Source organism: Scyliorhinus torazame, chromosome 17 (assembly GCF_047496885.1).
Source record: "Scyliorhinus torazame isolate Kashiwa2021f chromosome 17, sScyTor2.1, whole genome shotgun sequence".
Taxonomy (NCBI): domain Eukaryota; kingdom Metazoa; phylum Chordata; class Chondrichthyes; order Carcharhiniformes; family Scyliorhinidae; genus Scyliorhinus; species Scyliorhinus torazame.
The window spans coordinates 41385723-41402019 of NC_092723.1; the positions used below are offsets into that span (position 1 = coordinate 41385723).

General features: G+C 47.8%; 1 long non-coding RNA gene across 1 annotated transcript; it reads left to right on the top strand.

Moving 5' to 3' along the window:
• The first annotated feature begins 420 nt into the window (after positions 1-420).
• On the top strand, positions 421-10184 carry LOC140393527 (uncharacterized). The gene is made up of 2 exons (XR_011935648.1): positions 421-784; positions 10010-10184. It is a non-coding gene; the product is annotated as an uncharacterized lncRNA (long non-coding RNA).
• Positions 10185-16297: the final 6113 nt, after the last annotated feature.

Here is a 16297-nt window from a genome sequence, read left to right on the forward strand (position 1 = left end):
CGCAATCAGTCTGCGGCCACGCCATTTCCTGCCCAGAGCCAACCCCCCAGGCCGTCACTCACCTCCTCGCTGGTCGGCGTGAGCCTGGAGCACCGGGTCACGCCGATGAAAAGGAGGTTTGAGTCACGTCGATGTGAACGGTCACCACGTCGACGGGACTTCGGCCCATCCGGAAGGGAGAATATCGGCAGGCCGAAAATCGGCTGCCTTGCGCAGACCCGTGACATTCTCCGCGGCAGCGGCGCCATTAACGCCCCGCCGACTTTTCTCCCTTCGGAGACTTCGGCGGGGGCGGGGGCGGGATTCACGGCGGCCAACGGCCATTCTCCGACCCGGCGGGGGGTCGGAGAATGACGCCCCAGGTTTTTGGAAGAAACTATTTCCTCTGGTGGGAGAGTTCAGAACAAGTGGGATATAGGCTGGAATTCTCCGTCCGTTCGCCGACGGTGGGGTTCTCTTGTCCCACCGGCAGTGCACCCCCGCCTGTGTGTTTCCCAGCGGCGTGGGGTGTCTTCAATGGGAAATCCTATTGACAAGCGGCGGGGACAGAGAATCCTGCCCCCACAAAAGGCTGAGAAGCAGGAGGCTGCGGGTCCGGAGAATCTAGCCAATATCTCATAAGTAGACTTCAGCTATTCAACGGTGATGTTCTTCATACAAAAGAGTAATGGGAATCTGGAACACCTTGCCTCAAAAAGCTGCTGAGGCTAGGTCAACTGAAAATTTCAAAACTGTGGTTCTTAGATTTCGGTTCGGTAAAGGAGCTTAAGTGATATGGAATAAGGTGAGTAAATGGTGTTCAGATAAAGATCAGAAATGATCTAATTGAATGGTAGAACATGTTCACTGGAACGACAGAACCCTGCCATGTCGCTGATCCAGGCTTCCACGCTCGGGGTCCTCGCATCCTTCCACTGTAGCAGAATCCTCCGCCGGGCTACCAGGGACGCAAAGGCCAGAATATCGGCCTCTTTCGCCTCCTGCAATCGCGGCTCGTCCGCTACCCCAAATAGTGCCAACCCCCAGCTCGGCTTAACCTGGGTGTTCACCACCTTAGACATCATCCTCGCAATACCCCTCCAGAACCCATCCAGCGCCGGGCAGGCCCAGAACATATGGGTATGATTTGCTGGGCTCCCCGAGCACCTCCCACACCTGTCTTCCACCCCCAAAAAACCTGCTCAGCCTTGCCCCTGTCATATGCGCTCTGTGAAGAACCTTAAATTGTATCAGGCTAAGCCTGGCACAAGAGAAGGAAGAATTAACCCTACCCAGGGTGTCCGCCCACGTACCCTCGTCTATCTCCTCCCCAAGCTCCTCCTCCCATTTACCCTTTAGCTCCTCCACCGAGGTCTCCTCCTCCTCCTGCATCTCCTGGTAGATCGCCGAGACCCTGTCCTCTCCAACCCACACCCCCGAGAGCACCCTATCCTGGATCCTGAGTGCTGGAAGCAGCGGGAACTCCCTCACCTGCCGTCTTTCAAACGCCCTTACCTGCATGTACCTGAAGGCATTTCCGGGGGGGAAGCCCAAATTTTTCCTCCAGCGCCCCAAGGCTCGCAAACGTCCCATCTAAAAACAGGTCCCCATCCTTCTAATTCCTTCCCTGTGCCAGCTCAGGAACCTCCATCCATTCTCCCCGGGAAGAACCGATGGTTCTCCCAGATCAGGGACCAAACCGAAGCCTCTACCTCACCCCTGTGGCGCCTCCACTGCCCCCAAATTTTCAAAGTCGCCGCCACCACCGGACTCGTGGTGTACCTAGTCGGTGGGAGCGGCAGCGGTGCTGTCACCAGCGGTCCCAGACTCGTGCCCACACAGGATGCCATCTCCAGCCTCTTCCACGCCGCCCCCTCCCCCTCCATTACCCACTTGCGTATCATCACCACATTGGCAGCCCAGTAATACCCACACAGATTGGGTAACCTCTGTCCCTATTCCGCCCCAGAAACACCCTTCTCACCCTCGGGGTCTTTTTCGCCCACACGAATCCCATGATGCTCCTACTGACCTGCTTAAAAAAGGCCTTAGGGATCAGGATTGGGAGGCACTGGAATATAAAAAGGAACCTCGGGAGCACTATCATCTTCACCAACTGTACCCTACCCGCCAAGGAGTGGAAGCATATCCCACCTTTTAAACTCCTCTGCCATCTGCTCCACCAGCCTCATCAAGTTGAGCTTGTGTAGGGCCCCACAGCTCCTGGCCACCTGGATCCCCAGATACCGAAAACTCCTTTCCGCCCTCTTCAGTGGAAGCTCATCTCCCCCACCAATCTCTCCCTCTCTCTCCTCTCCTTCTTCTTCTCGTGGGCCCTAGTGTAGATTAGCTCTCCCCTAATCACCGCCTTCAGCGCCTCCCAGACCACCCCCACCTGCACCTCCCCATCATCGTTAGCCTCTAGATAGCTTTCAATGCACCCCCGGATCCGCCCGCTCACCTCCTCATCCGCCAGCAAGCCCACATCCAGGCGCCACAGCGGGCGCTGGTCCCTCTCCTCCCCTAGGTCCAGCTCCACCCAATGCGGGGCATGGTTTGAGATGGCTATGGCCGAATACTCCGTGCCCTCCCCCCTCGGAATTAGTGCCCTGTTCATAACGACGAAGTCTATCCGGGAGTAGGCTTTATGGACGTGGGAAAAGAAAGAAAATTCCCTGGCCTCCGGCCTGACAAACCTCCATGGGTCCACTCCTCCCATCTGGTCCATAAACCCCCTCAGCACCTTGGCCGCCGCCGTCTTACCCGTCCTGGACCTGGAGCGGTCCAATGCTGCATCCAGTACCGTGTTGAAGTCCCCCCCCCGCCCCCCATTATCAAGCTCCCTGCCTCCAGGTCCGGAATCCGGCCCAACATGCGCCGCATAAATCCGGCATCGTCCCAATTCGGGGAATATACATTCACTAATACCACCCGCACCCCCTGCAGCTTACCACTCACCATAACATACTTACCTCCATTGTCTGCCACGATGTTCAGCGCCTCAAACGACACCCACTTCCCCACCAAAATCGCCACCCCTCGATTCTTTGCGTCCAACCCCGAGTGGAAAACCTGCCCTACCCACCCCTTTCTCAGCCTAACCTGATCTGCCACCCTCAAATGCGTCTCCTGGAGCATAACCACATCTGCCTTCAGTCCCTTCAGGTGCACGAACACATGGGCCCTCTTGACCGGCCCGTTCAGGCCTCTCACATTCCAAGTTATCAGCCAGATCAGGGGGCTTCTCCCCCCCCCCCCTTGCCAATTAGCCATCCCCTTTTCTAGGCCAGCCACATGCCCGCGCCTCCCCCACTCTCCATTCCCCCCGCAGCAGACCCCCGCCCCAACTCTCTCTCCGAGCTCCAGCTCACCTTTGGCCAATGCAGCAGCAACCCAGTCCCCCCCCCCCCCCCCCCCCCCCCAGCTAGGTCCCCCCTAGCTGCGTTGCTCCCCCCATAGCACTCCCGTAAGTCAGCTGACTCCTGCTGACCCCGGCCACTCCCGCCACTCCATCGACCCCCCAGTGTGGTAGTCTCCCGCCCCCCCCCCCCCCCCGTCCATCAGCGGGCGCTCCTCTCCAACAACGCCCTTCCCCCCGGCCCTGCCCCCTTCCTTCCCTAGCGCGGGAAAAAGCTCCAGCTTTCCATCAGACCGGCCCCGCCCTCTCTGGCGCATCTCCCTTTTGCGGCCTAATCCTAGCTCCCCCACCTCGGGCCTCCCATCTCCCCTCCCCCCAACGGGGCCCAGTCCTTCCAACCACCGACGCCCACACTCTCACAAAACCCCCCTTCTAACCAATTTGCTCTACCCCACCCAGCACCCAAGGAAACAATACAGAACAGAACATCCCCCAAAGCACAGTAACCACAATAGACCCCGCGACCTCCCCCCACAACCGACCCTCAGTCCGTGTCCAACCTTTCAGCCTGAATAAAGGTCCACGCCTCCTCCGGCGTCTCAAAGTAATGGTGCCGGTCCTTAAATGTGACCCACAGTCACGCCGGCTGCAGCATCCCGAATTTCACCCCCTTCCAATGCAAAACCACCTTAGCCCGATTGTACCCGGCCCTCTTCTTGGCCACCTCCGCGCTCCTGTCCTGGTATATACGGACCTCTGCATTCTCCCACCTGCTGCTCCGCTCCTTTTTTGCCCATTTTAGGACACACTCCCTGTCCACCAAGCGGTGGCACCGCACCAATACCACCCGCAATGGCTCATTAGACTTGGGCCTCCTCGCCAGGACTCGGTGGGCCCCATCCAGCTCCAGGGGCCTCGGGAAGGCACCCACGCCCATCAAGGTGTTCAGCATCGTGACCACATATGCTCCAGCATCCGACCCCTCCACTCCCTCCGGGAGACCCAGAATCCGCAGATGCTTCCTCCTCGACCGATTCTCCATGTCCTCGAACTTCTCCTGCCATTTCTTATGCAGCGCCTCGTACGCCTCCACCTTCACCGCCAGGCCCAATATCTCGTCCTCATTCTCCGAGGCCTTCTGTCGCACCTCTCGGATCGCCGCCCCTTGGGCCTTCTGGGTCTCGACCAGCTTGTCGATCGAAGCCTTCATCAGCTCCAGCAGCTCTGCTTTCAATTCCGTGAAGCAGCGCTTGAGAAACTCCTGCTGCTCTTGCGCCCACTGCGCCCACGCTGCCTGGTCTCCACCCGCCGCCATCTTGGCTTTCCTCCCTCGCACTTTTTGCTGCACCAGAATTACTTTTTTCACCGCTCCACTCCTGGTCCAATCCATACAGTGCCGGGGAAATTGTACTGTCACCTAATCACACTGGGAACCGTCGAACAAATGCCGCTGGGGCCCCTCAAAAGAGCCCAAAAGTCAGTTCCTGGCGGGAGCTGCCGAACGTGCGACTTAGCTCAGCATAGCCGCAACCGGAAATCCCACGATAGTGACATTTAAGGGGCATCTTGACAAATACATGAATAGGATGGGAATAGAGGGATACGGACCCAGGAAGTGTAGAAGATTTTAGTTTAGACGGGCAGCATGGTCGGCACAGGCTTGGATGGCCGAAGGGCCTGTTCCTGTGCTGTACCTTTCTTTGTTCTTTGTTCTTGTTCAAGGGGCTGAATGGTCTACTACTGTTCCCGTGAACCGATCGGCAGGTTTGTTTTGGAAAAAAACATTGCACTCAGGACTTTTGTCCAATATAAATAGAAATCTGAAACAATGGTGCTTGGGCAACTAAACATGCTGCACTATTCCCATAATTGTTGTAGCAATGCGCCGGCCAGGATATTTATCAGACGTCACAGCCAACAGATTTCCAAATGCGAAAGCTAACTCGATTCTGTGTTTGCCCTTGACCTAAATGCTGTACAAATAGAAAGAAAGAGCTTGCTTTTATAAAGCACCTTTCACATGACCCCGGATCATCACAACACACTTCGCTGACAGTTAAGTGCTCTGTAGAAGTGTAGACATTGTTGTTCTGTAGGAAACAACCAGAGAGCAGAGGATAGAGAGTAGCACCATAGGCATACAAAATGTACCCTTTTGTTTTCAAAGCTCGGCCACTAAAATATGACTGGATTCAAAACTTGGGTTGTGGTTGGGGGGATGGGGGTAGTTTGGTAAGTGAAATACTGATATGCCTCTGTGATCCGCAGATAATTACCCAATTATTTTTTCCAATTAAGGGGCAATTTAGCATGGCCAATCCACCTATCCTGCACATCTTTGGGTTGTGGCCGTGAAACCCACGCAGACAAGGGGAGAACGTGCAAACTCCACACGACAGTGACCCAGAGCCGGGGTTCGAACCCGGTCCTCAGCGCCTTAGGCTAATCATTGTGCCAGCGTGCTGCCCTGATAATTTTAAAAATTGTGTGCCCCTGCAGGAATTCTGTTCTGTTGTTTTGCTGAATTTGCCATAAGAATTAGTTACTTACTTTCCATTAATATTTCCTCTTCCCCACTCGCTGCTCAACAAAATTAAGTGTATTAGTTACACCCAGTGACTCTGTGTCACTGTACAGTTGAAGTCTGATAAATGCATTTGCCAAGAAATGTTATGCTTTGATCAGAATTATGCTTGGATCAGGAATTCTATAGGCCAATTTGTTATATCTGTTCTTCACCCCATGTAATCATTGATGCTTCAACTAAGTCTAAATTATATTCGCTAATTGATGCAAAAATAAATCTTTTCGACTGCAAGAAGTGCCTGATGTACCAGACTGACAATAACAAATATGCTGAGCATGGAAAATATGAATAATTGGGAAACACTTTTATGTTTGGAGCCAAATTGTATTTAAAGGCTTGACTAGGCACAAGAATGCGACACAATGGGAGGCAGCTAGCAGTGAGCTTGTGGTCGGTGTATGCGTTAAATTAAAATTGCATTTTAAATTATGAGTGCAAGAATTGATCAAAGTTTTTAAAAAGCTGAATGGACTATTTGGCAATGGTTGGTAGGAATATATCAATGCATAGCAGCACAAACCACAGTTTATACATGAAGCATTGCAACGCAGCTGCACATAGTCAAAATTTGTAGCTAAGAGCGAGCATTTTCAGTTTGGTGAACCAAGACGAATATTTTTGGTGTTTTTTCCACATGGGAATATCTCTCCAACAGGAAAAGCTGCAGCGGGGACAGGTTGGGGGTGGGTGGGGATGGGGGGGGGGGATAACAGAAAGAGTTTGGTTTACAAGCAGGAAAAGGAGCTATTATGGTTCATGTGATGATTGCCACTAAAGTCATGTGATTGCTATTGATACTTGCGTAAAATGTTTTGATTTGGTCCCTTCTTGAGGCTGAGGATTTAACTTTCCACGCTGTTCTGAAACCCTGGCCAAGTACTAGCCCCACTCGTCCCCGAGTCACACACAAGTGAACTAACCAATAATTCTCAAAAAATACCCAAAGTCCATTTTGGGGCAGGGTGGGGGCAGCGGTGGTGGGCAGGATTGGGAGAACGTTTTTACAGAGAACAGGGGGGGGGGGGGGAGAGGGGGGGGGAGGGGTTAGGCCTCCCAAACTTGCTGTATTATTATTGGGCGAAACATGCGGAGAAGGTGCGGGGTTGGAGTAAGGAGGGGGAGGCTCTTTGGGTAAAGACGGAGGTGGGCTCGTGTAAGGGGTCGGGGTTACAGGCGCTGGCAACTGCGCCACTTCCGATAGCTCCAGGAAAGTATTTGGTGAGTCTGGTGATGGTGGCCACACTGAAGATCTGGAGGCAGTTTCGGCAGCATTTAAAGCTGGGGGTCGGGTCAGGGGGGATGCTGATTAGGGAGAATCATGGGTTCCAGCCGGGAAGGACGGGTTTTCGGACATGGGATGAGAGGGGCATCACAGAAATGAAGGATTTGTTTCTTGGGGGCGAATCGCGAGCCTAGAGGAGTTGGGAGAGATTTATGGGTTGGAACAGGAGGAAGGGTTTAGGTGCATGCAGGTTTGGGACTTTACAAGAAAGGTTTTCCCAACCTTCCCAATAGCGCCGGCCTCTCCATTGCTGGAGGTGGGGCTGTCAATGGGAGGGCTGGAGGGGGGGTTGTTTCGGCGATTTACGGGAGGATCCTGGAGGAGGATCGGGTATCCATGGAGGAGATTAAGGCAAAGTGGGAGGAGAAGCTGGAGGGAGCGCTCGAAGCGGGGCTGAGGTGTGGGGTGCGGCGGAGGGTCAATGCCTCGATTTTGTGTGCGAGGCTGGGGTTGATACAGCTGAAAATAGCATATAGGGCGCAGCTCACAAAATTAAGGATGAGCCGGCTGTTTGAGGAGGTGGAGGATGTCTGTGAGCTATGTGGGAGGGACCCTGTGAACAATGTTTGCATATTTTGGTCCTGCCCGAAGCTGGAAAGATTTTGGAGGACGGTATCCAGTACAATCTCGGGGGTCGTGCATATGGATGTGGAGCCCGGTCCCCTGGAAACCATATTTGGGGTGTCGGACCAGCCCGAGTTGCAGGTGAGAGTGGTGACAGAAGGGGCAGCACGGTGGCGCAGTGGATAGCACTGCTGCCTCACTGCGCCGAGGTCCCAGGTTCGATCCCGGCTCTGGGTCACTGTCCATGTGGAGTTTGCACATTCTCCCCGTGTTTGCGTGGGTTTCACCCCCACAACCTAAAGATGTGCAGGATAGGTGGATTGGCCACGCTAAATTGTCCCTTAATTGGGAAAAAAGAATTGGGTACTCTAAATTTATTTTTAAAAGAAAAAAAAAGAGTGGTGACAAATGATATAGCCCTCGCCTTGCTGATCGCTCGTAGGCAGGCCTCGTTGGTGGAGGTCAGCTTCTCCACCCTGTGCCTCAGTGTGGCGGGGGACGTCCTGGAGTTTTTGACAGTGGAGGAGGTGAAGTTTGAGCTGGGGGGAGGAGCGAAGGACAGATCCTACAATTGTTGGGGTTTGTCGATCATGCACCTTCGGGCGTTGGTTACCGTTGACTATTGAGGGGGCATCGGGGAGAGGGTTGGGGGAGATCGCCTGGCTTTGAATGGGATTGTTTTTTATATTGTCGGAGTTGTTTTTCTTTTGTATGGGGAAAATGGAGAAAATATGGCGAATAAAAATATATATTTTTTAAATACCCAATGTTTTTGGCCCTGGGCTGCCCAATAATTACAGGTTTGTAAGTTTAAACACAATTACTGTTTATTTATAATGAGAACTATAATGAAATATGCAGCAAATACAGTAGGTTAAATATTCCTAAGTACCCAGCTCCTACTTTAACTTGCCTCCCCACCTTCTACACACACACACACACAAGATGGACACACACAGAGGGGTGGAAAAGGTAAAAACACGCAAGTGAAAGAGAAAAGAGTCTTTGCTTCAGATGATGGTACCTTGCATGTTTTCTTCACAGTAAGCTTGTAGATTACAGTCTTTGTTTTGCAGCCTGTACTCAAAATTTTCCGGGAGAGGCAGAGACTTTATTTAATCAAACTTTACTTCCAGTTCGTGGTTCGTTTTCAGGCCTCTGTAGTTTAGAAAATGTAGCACTCACAGGCAGCAGGCCTTCTGGAGAAAGGTAGCCAATTCACACCAGCCTTTCTGGGGAGAGTTAGCAGATTCTGAGCTTTTCCTGCACAGCCTGTAATAGTTTTCCTGCAGACAGATTCACTCAGGCTTTAGCCTACTTCAGAAACACAGCCTTTCTGGAGAAAAACGGAGCAGGACATGTTTCCGGTGCTGCCAGCAGTCAAACCTGAAACCAAACTGAAAACCTCGGGGCTCTGAACGAGGATAAGCTCCAATCACCACTCGTTACAAGCGTAGTACAGTCTTTCAGGCCAATTCATTGGCTACCAGCCAAATCAATCAAATTGAGTCCCAGCCAATCTCTGTCATTGGTCCGGTCAGTCTACAACTCCAGTTTGAACCAGCATAGACTAGCACAGTGATCTCTCCGGCTGCTGAAACCTTCTGCTTGAATTCAAAGCCATAGGACACTTGCCTTAAAGACACATGTCCATTACTCATCCATGAATCAAAAAAGTAACAGCAAAATAAAAGAAATGGGAAGTAAGGGAATAAACAGGGAGGACCGTTACTACACTTGAAAAATAGTGGATCTTGTTATGGCAGCTGCTGGCCAGTTCGCAATAAAAGCTAATATTTGCCCCAAACTGCCATCTATCTGCCCATTACATTTCCGTTCTTAATTTGCAATAAATTCATACTAGCCTCTAGCTTTGTGCTCTACCAGCACCAAGATGCTCCTCACCGGAAATCTTGGGCTTGCTGCCCAAACATCGGAAGATTTGCTTCCTTTCTGGAAGCCAAGTTGATATTCGCTTCAATCCATGGGCCAGGCAAGCACTTAATGGGTTTTCTTTTCATTCAGTTATTTCTCTTCATTCCTCTTGCCCATGGCCAGCACTGTACTTATCCAAGTCACATTTTCTCCATCCCCATCATATTATTATTCTTCAGTTCACAGCTTGGCTTTTTCCCACTGTTTCTTTGTATTACACTTTCTAACAATTCACTATCACTCATAATAATTAACCATGCAGACTATCCAATTATCTTTAATAAATTTGTTTCTTCTATTACAGTTAAATCTCACAATTTGGTGAAACAAATAATCCCAATTAATACTGTCACTACGACTGGAAACTCTGATTGTGTGAGATCTACCTGCAACTTCACCAACTAACCACAGATATATTGAACTGTTTAAAGAAGATCGTTTTTTTCAAAATACATTAAAAAATGCACCGATCAAAAATAGCTGCCTTGTGTTACCTGACGTAATTTGACCATTTCTTAGCAAAGTTTCGACCTGAATTGCACTTCAGGCCTCATGCATGACATTTCACAGCTGGGGGGTGTCAATGTCCAATTCAAATCAGGACTCTCTTGAAAGCAAGGCACTGAAAAGGAAAAGAGCCGAAATTTGATCAGCTGTACTTCTATCAAGACCATCGGAACTGTTAACCAGCCAGGGTATTCATCAGATACTCAAAATCCCCTGTTGAAGACAAAATTATTCCATCTCCTGTTTATTCTGTCGTGAAATCTGTCAAAAGCTTTGGAGATGAAAAAAAATCAAAAAATGAGATTACTTCATCTGTGACAATGACTGCAAGACATACTAATTAAATTCCTTTCTGGGAATATACAGACAGGAGTTAAACAAACTGGTTCTGCCAAGCAGAATTAGGATGAGGAGAAATAAACATTACAGTCAGCTAAAAGTACTGCTGTAAGAGAGCAGTAAATATCTCTTTCTCTCACTCTGAAGCTAAAGGGTTGTCTTGAACAAAGTGCAGAGCTGCACCAAGTAAACTCCATAATTCTGCAGGAAGCCAACTAACTTCAAAAAACACAATATTCAACTATCGATGCCTCAAAGACAAGCAAAGTACTTAATGGTGTATGCTTTGAACTTTTTATTGGACTCTTCCACGCTTTCACACTTTTAATATCCGTGTGTTTGCGTTTGTGTGTGTGGTCATGTCTTTACTATCTTTTTCTTGGGTTTAGTAACTGAACCTTTCCCTTTTTTTGACCCAAGAAAACCTGGTTTCATTGGCTTCTCATCAACAAATAAATATATTTGATTGGGAAATGCATTTACCGGGAAAATACATTTTAAAACCTTTGTTGCAACCAACCAAGTGGGCTAATTAGAAGAGGAACTTGATCACTCTACCTCATCCAGATGTAACAAAATACCAAGATGTAGTTGTTCATTAATCATACAACATTCTATGTGGCTGTGACAGTGGTAAACTTTCCCTTCTTATCCTTCTTGATCTGTCTGCAGACATTGGCATGGTTGACCACATCCTCCTCCTCCTCCAGATCGCTTGTCTGACATCCAGGGCGGGATTCTCTGATCCTGAGGCTAAGTGATGAGGCCATGGTAAACGCCGTGGCGCTTCACAACGGCGTCAACATTGCCTCAGGAGCAGCGATTTTGACCCCTACGGGGGGCCAGCACGGCACTGGAGTGACCCATGCCACTCCAGCTGCCGATCCCCGGGGTCAGATGGGCACCATGGGTCTGTGCATGCACAGTGGGACCGGCGCCATTGCGCGCATGCTCAGTGGTTCCCTTCTCCACGCCGGCCCTGATGTAACATGGCGTAGGGCTGTAGGGGCCGACGGGGAACAAAAGAGGCCCCCAGACCGAGAGGCCGGCCACCGATCGGTGGGCCCCGATCGCGAGTCAGGCCACAGCGGAGGTCTCCCCGGGGTCGGACACCCCATACTCATGCGAGTCGGCCAACGTTGTCGACCTCATACGCTGCAGGAAAGGATGTCCCGAAGCGTGGTACATTGGCGAGACCATGCAGACACTGCGACAACGAATGAACGGACATCGCACGACAATCACCAGGCAGGAATGTTCCCTTCCAGTCGGGGAACACTTCAGCAGTCAAGGGCATTCAGCCTCTGATCTCCGGGTAAGCGTTCTCCAAGGCGGCCTTCAGGACGCGCGACAACGCAGAATCGCCGAGCAGAAACTTATAGCCAAGTTCCGCACACATGAGTGCGGCCTCAACCGAGACCTGGGATTCATGTCGCATTACATTCATCCCCCACCATCTGGCCTGCAAAATCCTACCAACTGTCCTGGCTTGACACAATTCACACCTCTTTAACCTGGGGTTACCCCATCTCTGGATCTGTAAAGATTTAATCACCTGCTAATGGTCGCATTCCAAGCATTGTTTGGCATCTTTGAATTTGTCTATATATGTGTTTCTGGAACATACCTCTTCATTCACCTGAGGAAGGAGTAGCGCTCCGAAAGCTAGTGACATCGAAACAAACCTGTTGGACTTTAACCTGGTGTTGTAAGACTTCGTACTGTGATCAAAACTATGCACAGTTTCAGTATCTGAGCTGATAGCTGAAAGTGTGTGTGGTGGTGTTTTGTCTTTATCGCCGTCATCTTGGACTTCCAATTCCTTCCCTTCACCACTGCCTGGGCTTCTTGTAGTTCTTGGGTATCTGAAAAGAAGAAAGGCACATGGGGTAGGTTAGATTTGCGGGGGGAAGGACAAAGCTCAGATGGTGTATATTTGTACGATCTGCAGCTTGTAAACTAGAAGAGATTGTGCAATGAGGAGCGAAGTAAAAAACGCACCACTATTCTTAGAATTCCCCCTATACCAAAAAGGGTCAATAAAACATTCTAAATGGTGAACGGGGGTTCTCACTCCCTGACTCCTATGCAGACTTAGGTGGGTGCTATTCAGGTCAATCTATATTTTCAAGTTATCCCCGGTATAACTCATATCTTCAGAGAAGATTTCATCTACTTACCACTTAGTAGCCTTGGTCCCTCATTGCTAAGTAAGTAAAGTAGACTTTGTAATAACCACTGTTTCAGGTTAAAACTTTAAGTTATTTTATTTTTTTCGTTTAAAAGATAAAATCACTGTCTTTACAGAAAAGTAAGAAGATCTTGCTTCTGGATTCTCCTGGTTGGTTGAAAAGACCTTCAGGTCTACCTTGACAATCTCTCTTCTTAATCTTTGGTTTTCTCCTGATGGATTCGCTGTTCTGCTTGGTTTCTGTGTTCTATCCTTCCCATGGCCGAGGGCAGCTATGAGAGCTGATGCTGCTGGCTGTTACCGATTTAGCGTTTATTTTTCCCTTACCATAGTTATTAAGTTTATATGACATTATCGTAAAGTAACTTTGTTTTTCTCTTGATTGTTCAAGGTACCTTTAATCTTAATTACTTCTAACACGACTATGTATTCATGTTGAGCATGACTTTAGCTCATCGAACACGGATTACATTTTTTTCCTTAGTAATGTTCAAAAGTGCTTTGATCCTCGAGGGGTTCTGGTTCCTGTCACTTCTAAAGTTGCTTTATTACCAGATAGTGCCCTTAGCTTGTCAGAACTCTGGCCCCGATTTGGGGTTAACTTGTGCTCTCGTGGACATGTCGTCTCCAGCTTCCCATATTCACCTGGTGTCAGCAGAATTTCACACCTAAACGTTTGTCACCCAATTCAACTAAAATGCTGGAAATTCTTTTTTAGCTGCTTACTAAAATAATTAACTTCAAAGAAGGTGCGAAATATTGTTTTTTTTTCATGTAACTAAAAGTTCAATCTGCTTTGACTTGGAAGACAGGCATCAGTTTTACAGCTTGAGCTGTTACAAGCTGTTTTCTTAACGCCTGTTTGATAATGGCTATCTGCATTTCAAAACCTTCTTTTGCAGCTGCTGTTAACCCTTCATGGGATTTTTCCCTACATTTTCTCATATACCCTCAGGTCAGGTTTTGCCAGACTTCCATGTTTCAAATGACATATTTTCCCATTTTACTTTACACCCCCTCTTGGCATTTGAAACATAACTATATCTTTTGGGCAATTATCCCCCCATCCAATTGTACTGACTAACATATATCCCCGATCTTTGTCATTTGTATGTACGTGTCATGGTATTAAACTGTGCACCAAAATCAATCATAAATTTATCCATATCTCAGACCAGTATCGATAGCCTCTTTTTTCGTTCCTTCCTCAAGTCCAATCACCGTGAACCATAGCTGTAGCTTCTCAGGAAGGTAACGCAATAGCTATATCCGTGTGTTCCACTACCTCCAAAGCATTTTGCTTCCTTGGGGTAGCAGCACCGTAGAAGCTTCCTCAATTCCCTTAGAAACAGCACACAACTCAGTCCATCAGTAACCAAAAAGGTCTTTTGTCCATCACTGGCTGTATAGTGTCCCATTTTTTTCCGTCATCCAAATTGCTTTTCGGTTCTCATTGGAATTGTAAATTATTATTTCATGTACTATCCACTGATTCCCTTGCTTCATCAATTTAAAAGGTTCAATCGATCCCGCTTCTATTCCTGAATTCCTCTCATTGATGTCTAACATTGTTCTGAACCATGTACGTCTGCCAGCCCCTGGTTTACATGAGATAATAACTTTCTGCCAAGTTTCCTTCAAATCCCTTTCTTCCGTTATCATTTCCCTTACCACATGAAGCGTATATTTGCCAATATAACATTTGCAACATAATAAGCCAACAGTAGTCACAAAACCACCCCCAGGACATCAGTAGGCACATTTAATACATTCAACTTTTGGGGGTACAACCCAATTGAATCGTCTTTCGTCACATCGAACCATCACTTTTTCTTCTTCCAAATAAATTTTGAATTCTCCCTATTGTTAAATACACAGTCAAAAAAAAAATTCTTATCTTAACACATTGCTCATTACCTAACCTCACAAATAGTTTGTGTGTTATTACTTTGCATATTTTCAGCAGTTATCACAATTTTCAACACTAAAAGATAAAGTACAATATCGACACATCCCTTTGTGGCTCTATCCGAGTGCTTTATGAGCCAGCACTTGGGCCCAATAGTTATAACATACAGAATATGGCGTGTTAACAACATCAATATTATTTGTGATGTTGCGTGCAGTTAAATAAAGAAAACACACTAAACTACCACTATTATACTTTGTTTATTTATCCCATGTTTACCCCCTCTATTAAAACATTCACAGTTTAGAAAATTCCCCACCCTTGGTGATTGATGATCAAGTTCTTGAATGACACATACCCCCATTATCATAACTACTGAAATCCTCGTGCTGGTTCATCTTATGCTACGGCTTGCCTTCTTTCTCAATCTCTATGTAACTCAGTTAGATTCTGTTCTGCTGTTTTTTTCTTGAAGCTTATCAATTGTATCTGTAGACCTCACTCTTCTCTTTATCATGGGTTATGGTCCAATATCACCCAATCCTATCCTAATTGTTTTATTACTCAACTATCTGCCACCTATTTTAATTTAGTGTGTTTTAAACCTCCCTCATACTAAAATAAACTACAAAATTCCAGAATTCTTTCCTTATCAATTGGACATCTCTATGCCAAACCATGTTAAGTCCCTTTCTCATACATATATAACAGTCTCTATCAATATACATGACATTTCTTCCTTAATAACTATTACAGCTCTCCAATGCAATATTGTTTGCTGCATTGGTTACAAATTTCCCGCCCTGGCATCAAGCTGCAAAAAATTTTAAACTGTTGTCATTTAGCATGTGGGGGTTTCTCATCAGTCACTGCTGTCTGCCGAGACGCTTAATAACTCCACTGCACAGTACGTGCCCCGTAGAGACCGCAGATCATCCATCAGTTGATGTCCAGGACACATGTCCAGTCAGAGATATGTGACCAAGGGTTTCACTGCTCAGTAATAATTTGATATTTTGATTTGTTTCCAACCCGTAAAGTTTCCCTCCGGGCTTTGTCATTTAATTCTCTCATATACATAGCCAATTGTATCATTTTTCATTCTTTCCGTTGAGTCATTTTACTGCAACATTTGCAACGTAAGTTTTGACATAATTTTAAAATTCCCAATTTCCAGAGCAATGCAGCGACTATTACTCCTGCTTGTGGTTTTGTTTTGTAACGCATTTCCTATCTTAACTTGCTCTTTCTCGGGATCCCGTTGAGTATCATTAATTTTCCCCTAATACTGTCTAAAAATCTTTAATTTATCTGATAAGTTTAGTACGTATCCCAGGCTGCTTGTAAGTGCTCCCCTCATTTAACCCATCTAGCCTAATCCTAGTCCTAGCTTTTTCCCTTCCTTCTTCAAAATTGATCCTTAATTTTCTCTGGAGTGTTCTTCGTCCAAACAAGTATATCTGTAGTATTTTTTCCATCTGAAAAATCAAACAAACAGGTCAAGGGTGGAGAGGGCCCTATTCTTTAATTTGTATTTTCTATTTTTGTTTGGATACTCCAGAAGTGCCCTCACCAGGACTTCCGGATTTCCTTTGCCACCATTTCTTTCTTTTTTAACTGGTTTGTTTTCCTTATCATTTATGTAC